The sequence below is a fragment of the Gasterosteus aculeatus genome, chromosome 21, assembly GCF_964276395.1.
Source record: "Gasterosteus aculeatus chromosome 21, fGasAcu3.hap1.1, whole genome shotgun sequence".
NCBI lineage: Eukaryota > Metazoa > Chordata > Actinopteri > Perciformes > Gasterosteidae > Gasterosteus > Gasterosteus aculeatus.
The window spans coordinates 1,943,544-1,963,428 of NC_135708.1; the positions used below are offsets into that span (position 1 = coordinate 1,943,544).

General features: G+C 45.3%; 1 protein-coding gene and 2 long non-coding RNA genes across 3 annotated transcripts in view; 2 read left to right on the plus strand and 1 right to left on the minus strand.

The window, feature by feature from the left end:
* Positions 1–19,885, plus strand: part of LOC144390308 (NLR family CARD domain-containing protein 3-like) — a 242,478-nt gene that overhangs the window by 205,484 nt on the left and 17,109 nt on the right. The window lies entirely within an intron of this gene.
* LOC144390412 (uncharacterized) lies at positions 11,660–13,418 on the minus strand. Its single transcript, XR_013454450.1, has 2 exons — positions 12,474–13,418; positions 11,660–12,396 (listed from the first exon to the last, which is right to left on the minus strand). It is a non-coding gene; the product is annotated as an uncharacterized LOC144390412 (long non-coding RNA).
* LOC144390399 (uncharacterized) lies at positions 15,378–17,135 on the plus strand. The gene is made up of 2 exons (XR_013454437.1): positions 15,378–15,929; positions 16,018–17,135. It is a non-coding gene; the product is annotated as an uncharacterized LOC144390399 (long non-coding RNA).

The window sequence follows — 19,885 nt, forward strand, 5'->3', positions numbered from 1 at the left end:
TGTATGTGGACTGTCCTGCTGGCTCTCTGTCCTTCTACAGAGTCTCCTCTGACACACTGATCCACCTCCACACCTTCAGCACCACATTCACTGAACCTCTTTATCCTGGGTTCAGGTCCTGGTTCAGTTCTGGTTCCTCAGTGTCTCTGTGTCCTCTGTAGGAGGGAGAGTCTCCTCCTGGTGGAGAACCTTCCTCTCTGCTCACCACATAGTTCAGTCTGTACAGCTGATGGTGGTTCATGTGGGTGTAGATGCAGGTGGAGCAGGTGAGGGGTACCTGAGCTGGTCTGGACTCTGGGGGGTCCACAGCTCTCTGGGACTCAGATGGAAGTGTGAAAGAGCTCAGCTTAATGCTGCTGTGCTCCTTCAATCAATAGATGATCATTTAGATATTGGCTCCTAATTAGGCTTTAATCTTAATCTTTATGTGTTCAAGAAGACATTTTATAAGACGCTCTTTCATCTGTCCCCCCATATGAGACAAATGTGTCCTTATGTGTGTGTGCGCTTCATCAGCAATAATAAAAACAAGGTGAAGAAGGAAAATATGAATGTGTAATTCTTTATGAGCCCATTTTAACTTCAAATCTTTCTAAATCTGTTGAGTGAAATCAAATCTAATTTCACATAATCAGGTTTGTTTTGAACAAGAAGCTTTTTAATGGTTCAGCAAACCTCTCAAGGAAATATTGAATATGCGTTACTTGTGTTTTTATTCACTATAATGTAATTTACAACATTTACTCCATGTGTTACTTTAACAGAAATAGAATTGTTTGGCTCTAATGTTAATAAATGACTTTTATTGGAAACAACTGTACATGTTTAAACAGGCCATCAAATAAAGATGCTTTCAACACGCTGTATTATTTCTTTTGACATGAAATACTCTGATCCTTTTTAAAGATGCTGTACTATTGACTTTGTACTATTTCCTCCATAATATCTGTATTTATTCTACAGCCCTGTTGCTGTGTCAATAGCACAGAGGAAACATTGGTGGTGCAGCATGTTGAAGAAGGAAGTGAGTAAATAAAGAAATGAGTAATGAATAAGTTGCTTTATTAACCTTATTAACCTTCACGCAGAGCCGTCTCACAACAACACAAACTACTGAGCTCGCTACTTCAGGTGCAACTTGAAGCTTTCATTCTGCACCAAATATCACACTTAAGTCACCAACAAAAACACACAAAGCACAAGCACACATTTGATAACAGGGTGGAGTTTATCTCCTCACAAAGTGGAGTATTGAAAGTGTTAAATGGGATTTCCCGCCAAAATAAAAGACAAACAGCAGCAGCATTGCCACTAAATGCAATAAAACACGCGTTGTGCAGCGTGGACAGAAAGAGGAACGGCTTTAACTTTCCATCTCTTAATAACATGGTTATTGTAGCTGAAAGAAATGATTACAATAAAGTACATCCTCATTCTGCTCTAAAGCAGGTGTGTCAAACTCATCGTAGGTCACTTTGATCTCCAGCCATGTCCAGGGCTGATATGAAGGTCCAAGGTGATTCTATGTGGACGTTTCTCCAGGTTTCATGGCTCGGCTTCACCTCCTCACGCACAAACGCATGAGGACCGTCACCGACTACTTCCTGGCTCCCTGATGGGAAGCTTCCGGATGCTGGTTTGCAACGTTCTTGTAGAGTTAAAGGTAACTGACCTTTAAAGGCCGACTAACCTGTGAGATCCATCTCTCATGGATATGTAGGTTTGTGCATCCTGCTGCTCCTTCACAGCACTATATTCTGTAGTGATGCTTTTACACTGATTATCCAACTTGATGTAATACCTTTGGTACATCTGCTCATCCAGATGTGCAATGGCAGGGAAAGGCCAATCTATGGATGTAAACCAAAGTCGGTGTCTGGTGAGGCTGTGGTACAGAACTTCAGCCTGTGCATCACGGCTCAGCTAACCGGCTCTCTGCTGTTTCCTGTCAATAAGCATCCAAACTGAAAGAACTCATTCCCCATGTGGGCCTGAGTTCCACAGTGAGTCCGTGCATCTGAAGCTCAGTCAATCAGCAAGTGTGACATGTGGGGAACAAAGAAGTTAGTGACAATACTACAGGCAGCCTGAATGTAGAACTTCTGGATGATCCTCCTTCCTCCAGCACATGAAGCAGCTGCAGAGTTACAAACATGAGTGTGAAAGGAAGGCCACACGTGTGCCTGTTTGCTGTGAAGGAGAGATGTTCAGGCCAGGAGAGAACGTACAATATGGGGATTCTTGTTGGCCGTGGCGCTCAATGGTGCCTTTATGTTCCCTTTTATTCCCCATATGTGTGTTTTTACAAGTTAACCGGCCCTTCAAGTCCCAGTAAAAGTGAAGCAGAGCCATTTGACCTTCTGTATTTAGCTGCTCCAACAGCAGAAGATGCTTTGGGTGCATTTTGTGTCAATCATGTGAGTTAGAAAGTATTCTTCTTTCACACAGCGAGACGCTACATGTGGCTCATTGGGAGAATACAGTAGTACACGACTGTCTCACATTCACTTTATACTTCTCCACACTGGAGGACAAACACAAGCTGATGGCGTGTTTCTACCCGTCAGAGGACACTTCTGTCTTTTCAGGGTGTCTCAGAAAAAGTCAAAAATCTCAAAGCTTCTCCTGGCAATGGAGAAAGGATCTCTTGGAAGAAGGAAAATCTCTTGAGGAGATTGAGATTGAAGGCATCTACCAGATTTGTGAACTTTATTGGTTATTTTAAAAATGGATAGAAAGAGAATTACAGGAAGATAAATTCAACAACCAAGCAGTGTGACGGGGTGAGTGTGCTCATCAAACATGCTTTTCTTTAGATGAAGTGGAACCAGACGTCCAAGAATTGGAGACGATGAAGATCGAGAAGATGACGACGATGATGTTGATGAAGATGGAAATGGTGAAACGTCTCATCCTGTCCATGGATTAAGAGCTATGTAATGAACATGTGGTCTTCTAGTGTCCATTAGTACAACATGTGAGATTGGACTCTGGAGCATACATACCAGACCATACTGGAGAAGATGGTGCTTCTCTGTCAAGCCATCGTTGGTAACATCAGAATAATGAAGTGAATTCTTATTCAGCTCCACCATGAGATGTTTTGTTGAGGGACACATGAGTGAAGGGCGACAGGGAGAAAGACCAGGCCATGTCCATCTCTGAGACCTGGTATGCCGTTAAAGACCACGGCACCAACTACTGCAACATCTACGAGCTCATCCAAGGTACTACAGAGTTATTAGTATTATGCTCAGAGGAAATCACATCACATTCATACATGGACTGATGGAGGTTGTTTAGGAGAAACACCTCATGTCCCATTTTACAAAAGAAACATTAAACAATAATGTTAATAATAAATCAATGTGAATGAATGAGAGTGGTGATTAGCAGCATTAACCACACAGTCTGATGATCCTCATACCGCCGTCTCCTTTGTTGAACAGGAAGTGGTCTAACCCAAGCCAGAGGTCACAGAGAGGTCACCAGTGACTTCCTGTGTCCCCAACGCTCCTCTGCTAACTGATATTCAGCTTATACATCAACATGCTGCTTGTTACTGTTGTATTTGGGAGTTTGTTCTGTTTCCATTGAGGAATAGACCCCTTGGGGGTGATAAAGGATGACTTTACCTGATATGAAGTGAACACTGCAAACACGAGCTTCTTTGATCGTAGCATTGTCCCAGTCTGCCCTTTTAAAGCCACAGACGTCGTCTATTTTTTTGAAAAGGATGAGATCCTGCAGGAATCCTAAAAAATTTGAGTCCACAACTGGTGCGATTTGCCGTCCACGACGCAACAAGTCGGCATTTTGAAGAGAAAATGTTTCGTTTACACACGATCGCTGGAAGTTCACGGAACTTTCTGACCCCGACATGCGCACTACGCACTTCGAATTTCCTGTGACGTCATCCGTGAAGAGGTCTATAAATACCTAATGAATATACTGTATAACTGTACCCAATATGCTCTATGTTGTCTTCGCTACGGTGTAGCAACCGCGGCTATTCAACTAGCTAAACTCTTCCTCCAAATGACGCGTTGAGTCGTAGTAGCTTCTCAAGCTGTTTACTGTGGCTCTTTATATCATGTCACAGACAGAAGAGTGAAAACTGTAACAAACACCAGGTACACAATAGTTTAGTCCTACGTAAACATATGTGAATAAAACGTTTTTAATTACAGTCATCAAATCCCCTACGATGTGGATTGCCATGGATGACGAAAGCACGTTGGCTAATTCTACCATCTTTCTCTCACCACTAACAGGAAACTAACCCCTGGAACTCCTACGGCATGAAACCATTTCAGAATAAAAGCTTGTACAAAATAAAAGCCTAATGCCTAAAAGGCAGCACATGCTCATTTCATGTATTTGTACACACTGATCATACATCATTCAGTAAGGACTCCCATGCACCTATTCCTCCAATGACATGAGATCTGCTGATGAGAGGATGAGAGGCATTTATAATGGGCCCTTATACCTTCAATTGACTCAGACAGAACAAATAGTAATTAACCAGTTGTGGGTTTGCAGCAGGTTCTGGTAACACAACGTAGTGTTTGACCTCATAGAAGACAAGACATTCTTTAGAGACTAAATAGAAACACGTTCAGGTTCTCCTGAAGTAAAATGCATCCCTTTGGATTCCTGTTGTTAAACTCTAAACCTCTAGCAGCTTGTAGCATATTATAATACGGGTAGATGAAATGCAGCGCTCTGATTGGTTGAGAGTGAGTCGCGGTGCATTATTGAGCCATAATGTACAGTTGCTGGTCACATTGACCCGAGCGTTCCGTATCACTGCACACAAAGTAACAGGTCAGATTTTGTGCCGTTCGTTGACATTTCAGTGTTCAGCTCAGTGGCGATCGCCGAGAAGAGACCAGAAATCCCACAAATGATCAGTTTGGGTCAACGCGAGCTTCCACAACCGGACAATGAAGGTGGACGTCATGAGCGATGTGAATGAAGGAGACGCTGCAGCACCCGATGCTGTTTACCTGCACGTACGGGGACTATTTTGTCTCTAGACTCCTGAAATGAGACACACAACGTTTGTTGGCTACAACTGTTTAGTGCTGAAAGCAGCTATTTACTTACTATTCATAATGTGGCTGGTAACCGTATTATAAAAGCAGCATTTTTCTTCAATAATGTAAGAGTTGGGGGGCGTTGTTAGGCCCGACGCGCAGCGGAGAACTGCTCCATCATTGGAGGATAAAGTACAGCCTATAAGGCGATGGGTTAGTTTAAACATAAAGGAATAAAAGTTACATTTCAACTTTAAGATAAAGTACACCAGCCAACAGAAAGTGACGAGTGAGGTGAGAAATAAAGTGAGCGGTGGAACGTCAGAGTCAGTCCGTGTTGATGAAGGCGGCGTTCTCCATGTTGTGTCACATGGAGCGTCGTTGGCCAGCGGCGTGCAAACCGTTCTCCACGCAGACGACTCGTACCATGTAGATCTGTTCATGTGCTGCAAAGTGACGGTGACTCTGTAACGGACCATGAACTGGACATCGTGGTCTCCGTGGCAGGAAATGGAAGCGGAGGCGGTGGGGCCCGTTTAAAACTAGGAAACATCCCCTATGATCAGATATTGTCTTCTGTACGCAGCAAACAACAGGGATAACAATCTGTGTTTAGCACGTTTCATCCGCCCAGACAAGGACGCTCCTTCTAAATGAACACATGCCGATGTAGCGGCTTTTAAAAGGTATCTGGGGCTGAAGGTCATCATCTTCCACCATGTGACAGGTCGTAAACGCCTGCAGGGCTTCAGAACACACGACACACCCCACCTGCAGACAGTGTGGCTCCATCTATACAATGAGCACCAGCACAGGATTGGAAATAAGACATAACGGTAAGCACCTTGTGAGGAACGACACAAGATCAGAACACACAGTTTATACATCCATAGCCCACAATGCATCTGGTTTGACAACTCTATCATCCTGGAGTATCTTGTAAAACAGAAGATCCGGCCCACGGTGGTCATGAGTGGGAGTCACGCTGATGTATGACAACGCAGACCAGCCGACATCAGAAGACTCACTTAGTTTTCTACGCATGCGTTTGGCACAAACACCCGCGGCGTTGGGGTTTGAGGATGTGGAAAAAGGTTATTTTCCACACAAGTTCAACACGAGGGCAAATGAATACTACGTTGGCAGAGACCCCGACCCGTCTTACTACGGGTACGAGACGTGTGACACTGAACAAACTCCATTCATGAGGTGGTGCAGCACAGTTTGTGGAGAGAAATGTGATTTCCAGGCAGAGCTCAGCCTGCTGTGTCAATGACGTAGAGGCGTTGTGGAGCGCGTGCTCCATTCATGGTGGAACATTCCTAGAACGCACGCAGCTCCACCCTGTTCCTCTCACCACTTTGCCATCCAGCTGTTTGGGTGTGTTCAGAACCTTGTTCCTCCCGCGGGACACGGTGGCTCTGACACACGAGGGGCTCCACAAGACACAAGAAGACGTATTGTGATGTTTCCATGCAGTGGCCTGAATACGTGTCCCACACGGAGAATATTGACATCGGACATGCACTCAACCACGGGGAGCACCAGTCTGCTCCGTTCTATGTGGACGGTTAGAATTCGCTTGTTATGAATCGGCCGGTTGTTTTTTTCCCGGATGTGTCAAATGTCGCGTACAGAGCGACATGAACCCCGTCACCAAAGTCCCGTATGGTAACAACACAAGGCGCTTATGGAGAGAACAGATGCCCTGCAGAAACAACAGGGTTTGAACGTTGTGCTGATGTGGGAGTGTGAGTGGGCCTCATCAGAACCATCCAGCGCTTCTGTACAGGCCTTTATGACCACGTACAAACAGCACAAACGTCTGGATCCTACAAAGGCTCTTTGGCCGGCGTACAGATGCTATGAAGTTGTACCACAAGGTCTGCGATGATGAAAAAATCAGATACTAGGACTTTACAAGTCTGCATCCAACTGTACAGAGAAACAAACAGCATCCCGTCGGCCACCTCCAGATTATCCTCAGGGATTCTGAGTCCATGGATAATTACTACGGCTTCATAAAGTGCACAGTGCCCCCCGAGGGCTGTTTCTCCCCGTCTTGCCGTACAGATGTCATGGAAAGCTCATGTTCCCGCTGTGCGGGTTGTGTGCTGACACTTTGAACCAACCTTGTGAGTGTGTTCACAGTGAGAGAGAGAGGCAGCTGTCTGGGGTTCGGGTCCCTGGAGCTACAGACGTCTGTGGAAAAGGGTCAGCGGATTGTGTCCACCCATGAAGTCTGGCATTCTCCCAACAAAACAAGCACATTGTTTAGTGGACATGTGAAGACGTTCATGAAATGCAAGCAGGAGGCATCAGGCTATCGGGGCCACGTCAAAACACAGGCTGATGGGGAGAAATAAAAGGAGGACATTCAGCTAAACCCAGACTAAATGTGTGTCCACAAAGCCATGAGGAGCTGTAACAAACTCTCTGTGGGGCCGGTTTAGCATGAGGAGTAACATGTGAGCTGATCACAGTTCATGTTCACGACCAGTTTGATGTGAGACAATTCTGTTTGATCCCAGATGAGGCGGCTTTGGTGCAGCGGCGTCATGCAGACAGCAGCAACTCTGGTGTAAGAGACGTAAATGTCTTCACAGGAGCCATGACAACGGCCCACGCCAGGTTGATGCTTTACGACTTGCTAGATAAGCTGCAGGAGAGGCTGTTGTACTGCGACACAGACCGCGTTGTCTTTACATCAGGGGCCGGCGATCGGGTTCCCCCCCTTGGGCCACATCTTGGTGACTGACCAACTAAACATGTGATGTGTGTGTCCGGGCCGAAGAAGACGACGTCACACAGTTTGTATGTTACGCACACGACACGCTACAAGGTAAAACCAGCGTCACATGCAAAGGCGTCGCGTTAAATGGCCGTGACGCGGCTGTTGTCCCGCCCCACGCGCTGATTGGTCTCGTTCCATCTGCTGTAGCCAATCACAGCACACATACGTTGACCGTCTGAAACCATCAAACGGGACAAGAAGAGGTTCCGTCTTAAAAAGGAAAGTCCAAGTGGTGAACAATAAGCGGCGGGTGTTGCCCGATTACACCACGCTGCCCTCTGGCTACTAATGGGGATCAAGGGTTTGATGCGCGGCTACAACATCCCTTTAGTTTGGTAGTGAGGACCATCGAATCCAGCAAAGACTCTTTATCAAGAATATTTCACAGCATTTTGATAACATGGTGCACATTTGTTCATGTTGGCAGCCTTTATATACGTTGTAGAGGGCTTACCAGAGTCTCTGTGATGATGTTTTACTACCACAGGACAAAGACAACCGACTCATCAGAGACCATTTAATGAATGCCAGCAGTAATGATATAGAAGTTATCAATGTTTTTACCAAATACGTACATCATAGAAATCTCAGCTGTATGTATTTAGTGCAGAATGTATTTATTCAGGGTAAAGTTAGCCGCACTATTAGTTTAAACACTAACTATCTCATTTTGTCGCTCAGACACAGAATGTGGTCACGCATGTGGAGGAATGTGACTCTGTTAGAATCCATGTATGAATCCTCTCCCCGTGTGAGGAGAGTCATTGTGGCTGATGCAAACAGAGATTGGATTAATGCACTGTGTGAGATCAACGTGTTAAGAGGTCAGATCCCGTTGACCGACAAACAGTTTGTACTTTTAAAGAAGAAGAAGAATCTCATCAGACTGGTAGCCGATAAAAAGATCAGACTCAACAAGAAGGAAAAGAGGCTCAATCAGACGGGGGGATTTTTATTACCGTTCCTTTTATAATTAACCTCGTCAACCGGGGGAAGTCAAATGGAGCACGCTCAAATAATGTCTCTGGTCCCCTGCAGCAGATTGAATGGATGAAGCAGCAGCAACATGAGCAGCGCAGCTCTATAAGACCGGCCGTGCAAAATGAACCGATGTATTGAAGCAACCTGACGCCGACATGTATGAAAAGGCCCAAACACATGGTGGTATTTTACAGAGACACTTGTCTGTGGTGCGACAGGGCGAGCGGGAGACGGGCGTATTGTCTCCATCACTACCACCCCATGAAAGCAGCTGTGCCTCAACAGATGTTGATGAAGGGCTCAGAAGAGATGTGATTTGGAGTAATGTCATCCGACACGTGCCTAAAAAAAGTAGGAAACATGCTGAATGCACATAATGGACAGACGAGGGCGAGATTATCATCAGTGATCAAATGATCAAAGGCACACGTTTGTATGACCTGGTGAAAAGTGTCACTGTATAATGTTTTAGACCCTTCTACACCCATCGGGTGGAGGTTTTGTATAAAAACACCCCTTCGGGCCTCATTCAGTCCGAGGTCTTAGACTAGTCGGTCTCTAGGTAGCAGAACCTTTAAGACCCCAAAGGCCAAAAAGGCTAAATCTCATTGGCTGATGGGTGATTCATGGTTAAACCTTTAAGATTTCATTATTCTTTGACATGTAATTGTGTTGTTTTTTTATAACAAATGTAGTGAATGCCTATTATTTTGTTTTATGTCACTTTTGAATATACTTAATCCACATTTTTTTGTTTTATGTATTGTATTAAATCGGCAACAAGACTGATAAAATGAATAAAATTATATTTCGACATTAGATCGCACATTGTACACATGAAAAAGTATCCCCACAGCACACAGAGGGGTGTATTTTGTGAACAAAATGACAGACCATTGCATCGTTATTAACTAAATTATGTCCGTACAAGATTCCGTAGCAAGATTATTCTAGAATAAGACACGTCTGTGCAGTTATAATTGAGAAAATTAACTATTTCATGCGGGAATGCTTCATAATTTGGAGGGTTTCCAAAACTATCAAAGAAAACCGTGCTTGTGCTTCGTGATATAAAGAGCCAACCTGGTGCGTGTTTACAATCATCATAGCCGGATACTTGTGCAATGCACATTTAGGAAGTGGATCACAAGCTAGAACTCCCATAAAATCTGTGCCATTACCAACGCTTGTCAACTCTACGGTGTTCGTTGGGTTTTTTAGAAGTTATCTATCAACACTGGTCGCTGGTTTAATATCTCCATGAGTCAAAAACAGAATAACAAATGAGATTTATAGTCCGGGGCAGAGCTGTTCTCAAACGGACCTCCAATCGAACATTTCCTGTCTTAATTAGTGACCCGTTCCCCGAGTGGCCGTCGCCAGGCTCCAGATTAAAACAGAACAGGGAGTATCGGTGGCCAAAGTCATTCCGTGTTACTGCCAGCCGTCTGTCTTTCTAGTGTGCAGCTGCCGCAGTCATCAGAGAGAATACGTATAAAGTGTAACAAGCTGCATGAATGTCTGCTATGGGGCAAAAAGGGATTTGGTATTTGAGGGTAATGGAAAAGGTTCCCTGTGTTTAAAGCCCAGATTGCCGCCAGATGTCCTTCAAAGGTCATAGTTGACTCCGACGCCACTCGCAGGAAGTAGATGGGATTTATAACACGGCTATAATGCATCGATACACCCGCCAGAGGAGGGTAACTACTAAGTGGTAAATGAATCGCTTTAGTTATTGCCTGTATAGAGTCACAAACCCCCACCCCACCTATAATTCCATATCTCATTCTTAGGATATACCTGGAATGAGGCGTTACTTGGTAGCGTGACATAAAGAGTGACCTCTTACGGTGTGTGCGTTTGTCTTTTTAATCACACGTCCACAATGTCTTTTTCTAAGACACACGTATTAAACTTATCCGGCCAGCCTCTCCATTTTACCATCACCTGCTTCTTAACTTCTGTCCAGGATTTTTTCTATTTTAAAGACTTTGTTTTGACCTATAATTACCTTTTGCAGCTCCCTCTCGTAAAACGCCCCTTTCACAGACTCACCCGCACAGTGTGTAAGCTTATAAACTGGTGCATCTCTGGCCATACACTGGTATTATAAAATGCTCATCAGGGAATGTTAGTTTATAACCCTTCCTAAACACCTCAGAGTTTTGATATTCTCACGGTGTCCCCCTTTAATTTGAAGCTAACAACCTTTTCATTGTCTTTGTTTACAGCCGATGGAGCCATTTCTATAGATCTGTGATGCGAGTTGTTCTACACGTCTACAAGATCTTGAACCACGTCCACATATCTGAGTGAACAGATGTTAAATATCTCCACATTCGTGTCTTGTATGTCCACCACACTTGCTTTGGTCTCGTTTGAGGTTGAAAAATGTGTCATTTTATGTGGATCCAACAGTCTCCTAAACGGCTTATTATAAGACTCTGTCCCTTGGTCAGTTTGCAGTCTCACTGGTATACGGCCCTCACTCAGAAGGTCTTTAGAGGCTCTGGCGACAGTGGAGCCTGATTTGTTAGAAAGTCATCTAACTCACACGTATTTGGAAAATACATCGATACTCTGCATGTTCTCCCATATCAACAGGATCCATCTGAAACTCTCTGTCGATACCGCTGACCAACACCCTGTTCCTCGGACAATGTACGGCTGCCTCAGCGTGCAGCGGATACGCGTCCTGCTCCAATAAAAATGAATTCACCGCGGACATTGACGGCGTCGCCCCGGTTCCTTCTCTAACGGCAGTTCAGCCACACTGCCCAATCCTTCGGGATGTGCTGGATCATAATACATCTGCAGCGTCCCTTCCATGATAGGGTCAAAGTACCAATGAGCACAAATGTGTTTTATTTCTGTTATACAAAACATATCAGCGGTAGTCTGAAGAATAACATTCGTTTTTAAAATCACGTTACAGGACACTCAAGATGTTCACTTCATTTTTTCTCTCAGCATGTTTGGTTTTTACACGTCGACGTCCGTCTCATCATCATCGGGTACCTCCCACTCCTCATCCTGCTCTCGTACTTCTTCCCACCACTTGTCAAGCTTTGTTAGTTGATTCATTTTGTCTGTCTTCCCCGTCCATTGTCTCATACATTTTTTGGATGGTATCATACGCATTGTCCACATAATTCAGATGGTTTAAAAGAACTTCCGCAGCCTCCTGGATGTGGTACCAGTCAACATGAAGATGATCCACAGCCATAAACAGGGAGACGGCGGATATGAAGTTCTCATTCCACAAACTTTTCATTATCGGTTCAAAGTGTAGTTGGTAGAAGCAGTCGCATTGCTCCAAACAAGGATGTTTTTTCTGACTGGGATCATTTGTCTGACAGCCATAACCAATCTCTACATTGTATTTAAGCCAGACCTTGTTCAGCAGATGTAGCGCCCAGATTCTAACATATTCCAGAATCCTTAAACACCTGGTGAGGTTCACAGGCCTTCTCTTCCTGTGTGTTCATAGGCCCTGGCTGTGGGAGTGTGTGAGTCAGAGATGGAGGTGGTGGAGAAGAGGGGGGGAGTTCATTGGAGGGACGCTGACGTTTTAAGCGTCTGAAAGTAAAAACATTTAGGATTCTGCATGATTGAACCCCGGTTACAGATCTACACAGAACAATTGAACAACCCACCTGTCGTTCTTTTAGATGATCAAGGGTTGGATGATTGTCGGTCTACACAAGGTAGCAGGCATACCAAGTTGCATAGCAACCGGCGTATTGTCGTAAACAAGAGGTTTTCTAACAACCCCGTAAGCCTGACTCTGTCTCTCTTGATCGCTTAGTCAATTTGACTAAACCCTTTTAGCAAAGCGGGCCAGTCACACCACTGAACAAAGGAAATGAGCGGGAACCACGTGTTCTACGCTTTGTCTTGTGACGTCACGAGAGGCGCCGCCGCTCTCTCCGGGGTAGTTCAAATAGCGCGAGGACACAGAGTTCAAAAATGCAAACAAAGGTTTTAATTTACGTCCTTCAGATTAAACAGAAAACAGTCAAAACAGGGGGTAACTCAGGCTTCGGTCGATCTTCGCCGGTAAAACTTAACTAATGTCTTGTCTTTGGAGGGGAAACGGAAATCCACTTCTTTAAAGAGAGAACACCGTCCTCTCGGTCTCTCCTGCATTCGGGAATCCTTCTGTCTTGGTCTGCTCTTCTGCCGCGGGCCCAATCTGCAGCTCGTCTCTCCTCCCTCAGCGGTGTGTCTTCCGCCCTCATGGAGGCCTCCAGGTCGTCACACCCTGATGGGTTTCAGGTGTGAGGGGAATGCTCTGAGTTTCGGGGTGGAGTTCCTACCTCCACCAGCAGATGGAGCCATAGTAGTTACAGCTATCTCCGGTGAACGTAGCTCCCTTCCAAGACCGAGCCTCTCGTGACATCACAGTCTGTAAGAGGGTACGGCTGTTCTCTCCTGCTCTTACGGCCTCTATTAGCCACCATTTGCTCGCGGTCTTCGCAGGCAGTCATAGAAATCATCCTGTCGTCTGTTGTGGTGTATTTTCTGTAGGGGGGTGCTCTGCCACACTCTCACCCCCCCATTGTAAACTACTTTCTGATAACAGTTATATGTCTGGGCATCCTTCCAGAATGAATAAATAACGGGGCACCACCCTGAGCTAACAGGGACCAATAACCAATACTATAAATCAAGTCTCATAATTGATCTTCACTCCTTGAGGGTGAAGATGTTGGAAGGAGTTAAGTTCGAGCACTGGCGATGTATGTCAACGGTCACCACCATATAAATGCACAAGTAAACACAGGAAAACGGTTCTTTAAAGTATAACAGGGTTTATTAACTCACAGGAACACCGATCAAGATCACCTATAACTGCAACCAACAATCCCCATAACACTTATTTTAAACCTACTCACTAAACAAGCAGTCAGTGTGTGTGTGTGTGTGTGTGTATGTGTGTGCGCGCAACAACAGTTGTGCAGTTACAGAACCAACGATGTGGCTGGCGATACGAAATGAAACCACAGGCAAACGGATCTCACGGCGGAGACCCGGGAAAAGAAAAGAAAATAAGGAACTATTCTGACCATTAGACATCATTCAGCAGCGTAACACAGTCGGCGCTTTCACTCTCTTACAGCAAACGTATCACAGCATCAGATCAACAGGGGACATTACGACATTTGCAGGTACACATTCAAACATAAATCAAAGGTAGCGGATTCGTTGATCCGGACTCTATCGTACCACGTTATGACTGAACAAATCAAATAAACATCAAGTTCATATCAACTCGCTAAATTAGTCTGCCCAGAAAACCAGTGTTACTGTTTGATGGGCGTTGGTCATCAGCTTCCAGCTGACTGAGGACAGTTGAGCTCCGCGTAGGGAAACTCAGTGGATGAAGGCGATTTCGGCCGTGGGGTCCGAACTTCTCGTTGGGAACAGAGGCGGCGGGGGGTCAGAGAGCAGCTGTCTCTCCGGTCCTCTGGAGTCAACAGGAATGAAATCAAAAGGGAAAAGGAAGCGGGACGTAGTGGAGCGCGAGTCTTGAGTTCGTCCAGCGAGATTAAGACTGAAACTTGGGAATTGGAGGGAAAGAAAAGAAACCAAACAACGTTGTGTTGTCTCGATCTGTCACTAACGGGAAGTCAGGCGAAAGAGATCGATCCTTTGGCGCAATCTCTTCTTATGAACTTGAGGTCCATAAATAAATGTCACTGTCCTCGGCCAATGGGAGCGCTCGGTGTTCTTTGGTACGTCCTCTTTTTATGGCCAAAGGGGTCTGGAGAGCTGCAGGGGTCCTGTTATCAGCCCCTGGCATCAGGCCACGGGGGACCCCTATATGTTTGTGTCCTTCCTTTGTCCTCAGTGAAGAAACACGTGGTGAGGTTCATTAGCAGGGTGGAGGCCCAACATCCCCTTTGCATTAAAAGGTCACAGACATTTGTTTGTTTCTGATAACACATGTTACTAATTATGTGAATATTGTGCGCGCGCATCCGCCCATCCCCCCTCAAGCCACCATACTTATTCTACTCATTTCCAAGACAGGAGGACATCAGCATACTTCATCTATAAACAGAGACTCTGGGGAACCGGAGGAGGAAATCCTCTCTGAGCTCGTTTGAAGGTTTAAAAGTGAGATTTGAGTTTAGTGTCAAACAACAACTCTGCTTCTCTTCCGTCTTTTTACCTCCATAAAAAGATCGGATGTTTTTATTACTACATGTAATAAATGAGTCTCTGAAGGAGGTGAAGACCTCTGTAGAACCTCTGGATCACCACTTCATCACTACATTAAGAGGAGCATCGTGGTGCAATGAGGTGTCACACTGGATGGTGTGTTCAATGTCTCTGGGGTTTTCATCATTTTATTGAACACAATCATAGCTGTGCATTGGTGTTATTCTATTGATTAGTGTCAACATGACAGCGGTGTCCCACTATTCTCATGTCTTTATTGATCACATAGTGTCAGAATCAGGGCTGTATCCTGGTGGACACTAAATGCATTTGATCCATTGGTCTCATTCATGAAGCGTCGTCAGTCTGACTACTGTAACTCTCTCCTGCAGGTCTCCTGCTACCACCATTCCACCTCTGCAGCTCATCCACAATGCAGCAGCTCCACTGCTCTTACATGGTGCTCACGTACCGTGCTGTGAATGGATGGGGTCCAGCTTACATCCAGGACCTGGTCCAACCCGACATCCCGACCCGCACTCTCCGCTCTGCATGTGATAAACTGCTTGTTCCTCCTCACTGAGAGCAAAACACTCGACTAGATCTCCACTCTTTGCTGTCCTGCTCCTAAATGGTGGAAGGAGGTCTCTGAAGACATCAGGACCACAGAGAGCCTTCACATCTTCAGACTAAAGACACACCTCTTCAGACTCTACCTCCACTAACACACTAACTAACTGTAGCACTTACATTGGACTTATAATGGTTCTTATCTACAGCAAGTTGTAAAGCGGCTTATTAGCGTCAGCTAATTGACATGTGATGTAATGAAGGTGTGAAGGTGTGGACTCTGCTATGAATCAGGCTGAGGACCCAGAGGACGGAGTCCCTCCCTCTGAAGCCCCTCTGTGTGGGGAACATGACAGCCAGACCAAAGCTCAGAGGTGAGAGGACCATCTCCAACTGTCCTCCACTCGTCTCCATGTCCCAACGTCTCTGACTCACTGACTCTGCTTCTACATGTGTGACCAGGACCCATCAGAGACCAGGACCTGGACCTGGACCCAGCTGTGTGTCCATGAAGAGTGATCGGTCTAAAGGTCGACTGACTTCAAAGATGAACGTTGTTCTTATGAGCCTCACTAAGCTCTTGAACAGATGAACCAGATGAAGAACATGATGATTGGTTGTATTGTAACATTAAGTGAATATGGATTGATGTCAGTGAGGGATTTCACATTCATTTGTGGTGTGAAAACATGGCAGGTCTCCCTGCTCGATGTCGCACCGTCTCATTCATTCACTTGGCTCATGACGTCCACCTGAATGTTCTTCTTTGGCTAAAAAGTGACCTAAATCGCTTGAGACAGGTAACATCACATTATGGCTCAATTCAGTGCACCTCGTGACTCACTCTCCACCAATCAGAGCGCTTGATTTCACCCGTATTATAAAAGAATATACGATACGGGACATGAAACATAACCAGTAGTCCAAGTGCAAGCAGCCAGTTGATGGTGAATTTATGCTACTTTGTTGAATTCATATGTTTGTGAATGTGACTTTGAAAGAGTCAGAGCCTCCAGCCACCAACCTCACCGCACGTCACTGCCAGCAGCTCTGTGAAAGGTCCAACGTCTAGTTTCAGAAGATCTAAGGAGACTTCTACAGGTCAGAGGACCGTCTGAAGAGCTTTGCAGTACTTTCATTAGATCTTGTATTGTCGATGCAGAGGTCTGCAGACGTTGTTTTTCTGACCCACAGTAAGAAGTGAAACCAGATGAAACTGATGACTAACTGTCACTCAACTAATAAACTGTCCATCGACAGTCTTCAGCATCTGGTTTTCATGATGATCAATGACAGAAGCTGGAGGAATTACAGTTTGTGTTCTACATTCAGTCACATCCTACTGTGTGCAAGCAGGCTGCTTTACTGGCTGTTCTTACCCACAATCCTTTGCACAGCAGGTATATGAGCCAGAGGGTTCAAGGTGCCATGTGATGAGGAAGTAGAACACTGCATGTAACAACATGTCCTTTGTGATTTGGCAGGCGGCTTCAGACTGATACGTGGGGAAGTTGTTCCGCCCCAACAGGTTCAAGCTGATCATCAAAGTGGAGTGAAGAATAAAAACACTCTCAGCTCAGACTCTGTTGTCTTAGTGGATGTTTTTATTCAATATAAACTCTTCACTACATTTGTTACAAAGGTTTCTGCTTCATCACGTGTTCCCTACTAGTCTACATGTAGAAGAAGACCAGGTGACAAAGAGGGGCGTGCACGGGTCCTCTGAACCATCTGGTCCAACAACAGCATCCAGTCTGTTGTCATAGCAACTCTTTACAAGGTGGAAGGATCGTTCCACAGATGCTGGTTTTTATCCTGAAAGACTCTTGTTGAGCCGTGAGGAGGATTCTGTTCACGAGGACCTTTGACCCTGTTAACAGCTCAGACTGAGACTCAGTCAACCAGTCAGACTGCATACTTTGATGGTGACGTGAGGACACACCCTCTCTGATGAAGGACAGCAAGCTGCGTCACTTCACTCCGTCTGATGGAAGCTGAAGTGAAGCACGGAGCTCCTTTTCTACACGGACCTGCTGAGGACAGAAGAGAGCTGCTCACTGAGGAAGTTCATGTCTACGAGCTCAGTAAGTGCAGCTGTGATTGGTTGAATGACATCATTGATGGCCGTGAAGGTGTGATTGTTTAAAGCTGGGAAACAAGATGGCGCCTGTGTGAGCAGAGAGAAGCTGCTGTTAGTCTGAATGATGACGCTGTGATGAAGAAGAGGAGCTCAGTCTGATCTGGGGTCTGTGAGGACTGTTACTGATGAGGAGGGGAAGGTAGCAGACGGAGGGGCACTAGGACCCAGCAGGGACCACAGAGCTCACCTGGGCCTTTGTTCCTGAAACACACCTGAGAGACGCTCTGTTTGTCTCACCTGCTGCTTCAGTCCTTTAAGTCCACAAAGCTTCATGTTCATTTCTTCATCTGCTTTAAACACATTTAGTCACTTTTTAGTGTTTGACTGTGTTTGTTTTCTTTAGTCTTCAGTTTTTCTCTCATTGATCAGCAGGTTGTAGTCGACCTTTTACTAACTGATCACATGGTGAAGCATCCCATCAGGAGAAAGCTTCCCCGTGTTACCATGGTAACCACAGTGTTTCCATCAGGACAGCTACAGGTCACCTTACTGGTCTGTGTTTTACTGACTTCTGGACTCTGAAGAGGAGAAACAGCACAGCTCCATCTGCTGGAAGAAGAGTGATAACATTCATCTTGAAAAACACTACATTTATAGGATGAGCATTTTAACAGAGTTTAAAAAGGTAAAAGGAAGTTTGTCTTTCTCCAGAAGTCTAAACTTGAACAGACAACAAACTGAAACGCAGAAGCATAAACTAGGCTTAAGTGTGCGTGTTTATATTTTAATACTAAGCAGAACTGTCGGGAGGCGGATCAAAGTCAGGGAGGGTGCAGAGGCACATGGAGCAGAACATACAGATGCAATAGTCTTCTGGTCAGCGAGAGGTTTCATCTTTTTCTTAGGTGGCATTTTTGCCTTCTACTTTTCTTGCTGGAGGAAAAACGGGATCACGTGGGAAGCGGCATGTATGCGCAGACGGCGTGTGCGCATAACAAAATGGCGGCCGCCGTTCAGAGTGTTGTTCGTTGCCACACAGCCACCACCGGAATATGTTTTATTTATTCCACTACACACGTTAAAACATCACCGACCTGAGCAAACACAGCATAGAGCAGTTGAAACGTGAATTCATTTACTACTGAGAAGTTTGTATCTTTATTGTTGAAATGGAATCTGCGGTTACTGGCTAGTTGTTGTTGTAGCGGCTAAACTAGCACGTCGCGATACTCAAGGGGATCATGTCTGCGCAGAGTTAATGCGCAAAGGCTTGAAGCGGCGCTTGTCAGGTCCGCTGACAGGTTTCTTTCTGCTAGTTACGGTGATTTTTATGGAAGTCCATTTCCGCCACAAAAAAAGAGTTAGAAAGTCGACATTATGACTTGAGATATGCGCATGCGCAGGCTCCTTCGTTGTTTGGTAGTGTTGTTACCTCCCACCCTCCTGCTTCGAAGCTTGTGTCGAAATGTGAACCAGTGCAGGGCAAAGCAATTGTATCGGTGCTCGGTTCGTTCGCTGCTGATCACGTGATCAGTGACGTCCGAAGCTTCGCTCCGCCTCAGTGACGTCATCAGTGACGTCCGAAGTTTCGTTCCGGCGCACAGTCACGTGACAGCTTCGAATTGATTCAAATGGGCGCGAAACAGGGTCGGGGCTTGTCTGTTTGATACAGTCAAAGTCATTGTTGTAGTAGTAGTAGTAGTAGTAGTAGTAGTTGTAGTAGTAGTAGTAGTAGCAAATTTACAATGGAACCTGTGGCAGAGAGAGGTCGCTCCGAGATGTGGGAGCTCTTCAATTTGATTTCCTCTAACAAGGTTTGTAATAGGCAGACAAAGTCTGTCATTTGTATTGTGTAATTATGGATGTTTATTTTTATTGTGGAGACCACCCGATATTTGGCTGAATCAAACATTCCACGTGAGTGAAGACCCGCTAAAATATTGGGTCAAACACAAACATGTGTACCCACATCTATTTGTATTCAGCACGTAATCTTTTGAGCATTCCTGCCTCATCATGTCGTGTAAGCGCCTTTTTTGTAAGGCAGGGGAAATAGTATCTAAGAAACCGACTCAACCCCAATTCTGTGGAGAAAATTGTGTTTCTCAATAAAAATCAATAATAACTTCATGCCCCATCCCATGTGTCCACAAGCACTTCAATATCCTGTCATAAGAAACTGTCCAAAAGCACAATCACTGCCCCACTGACCTTTCCTCTGCAAATCACTTCCCACATTCAAACAATTCA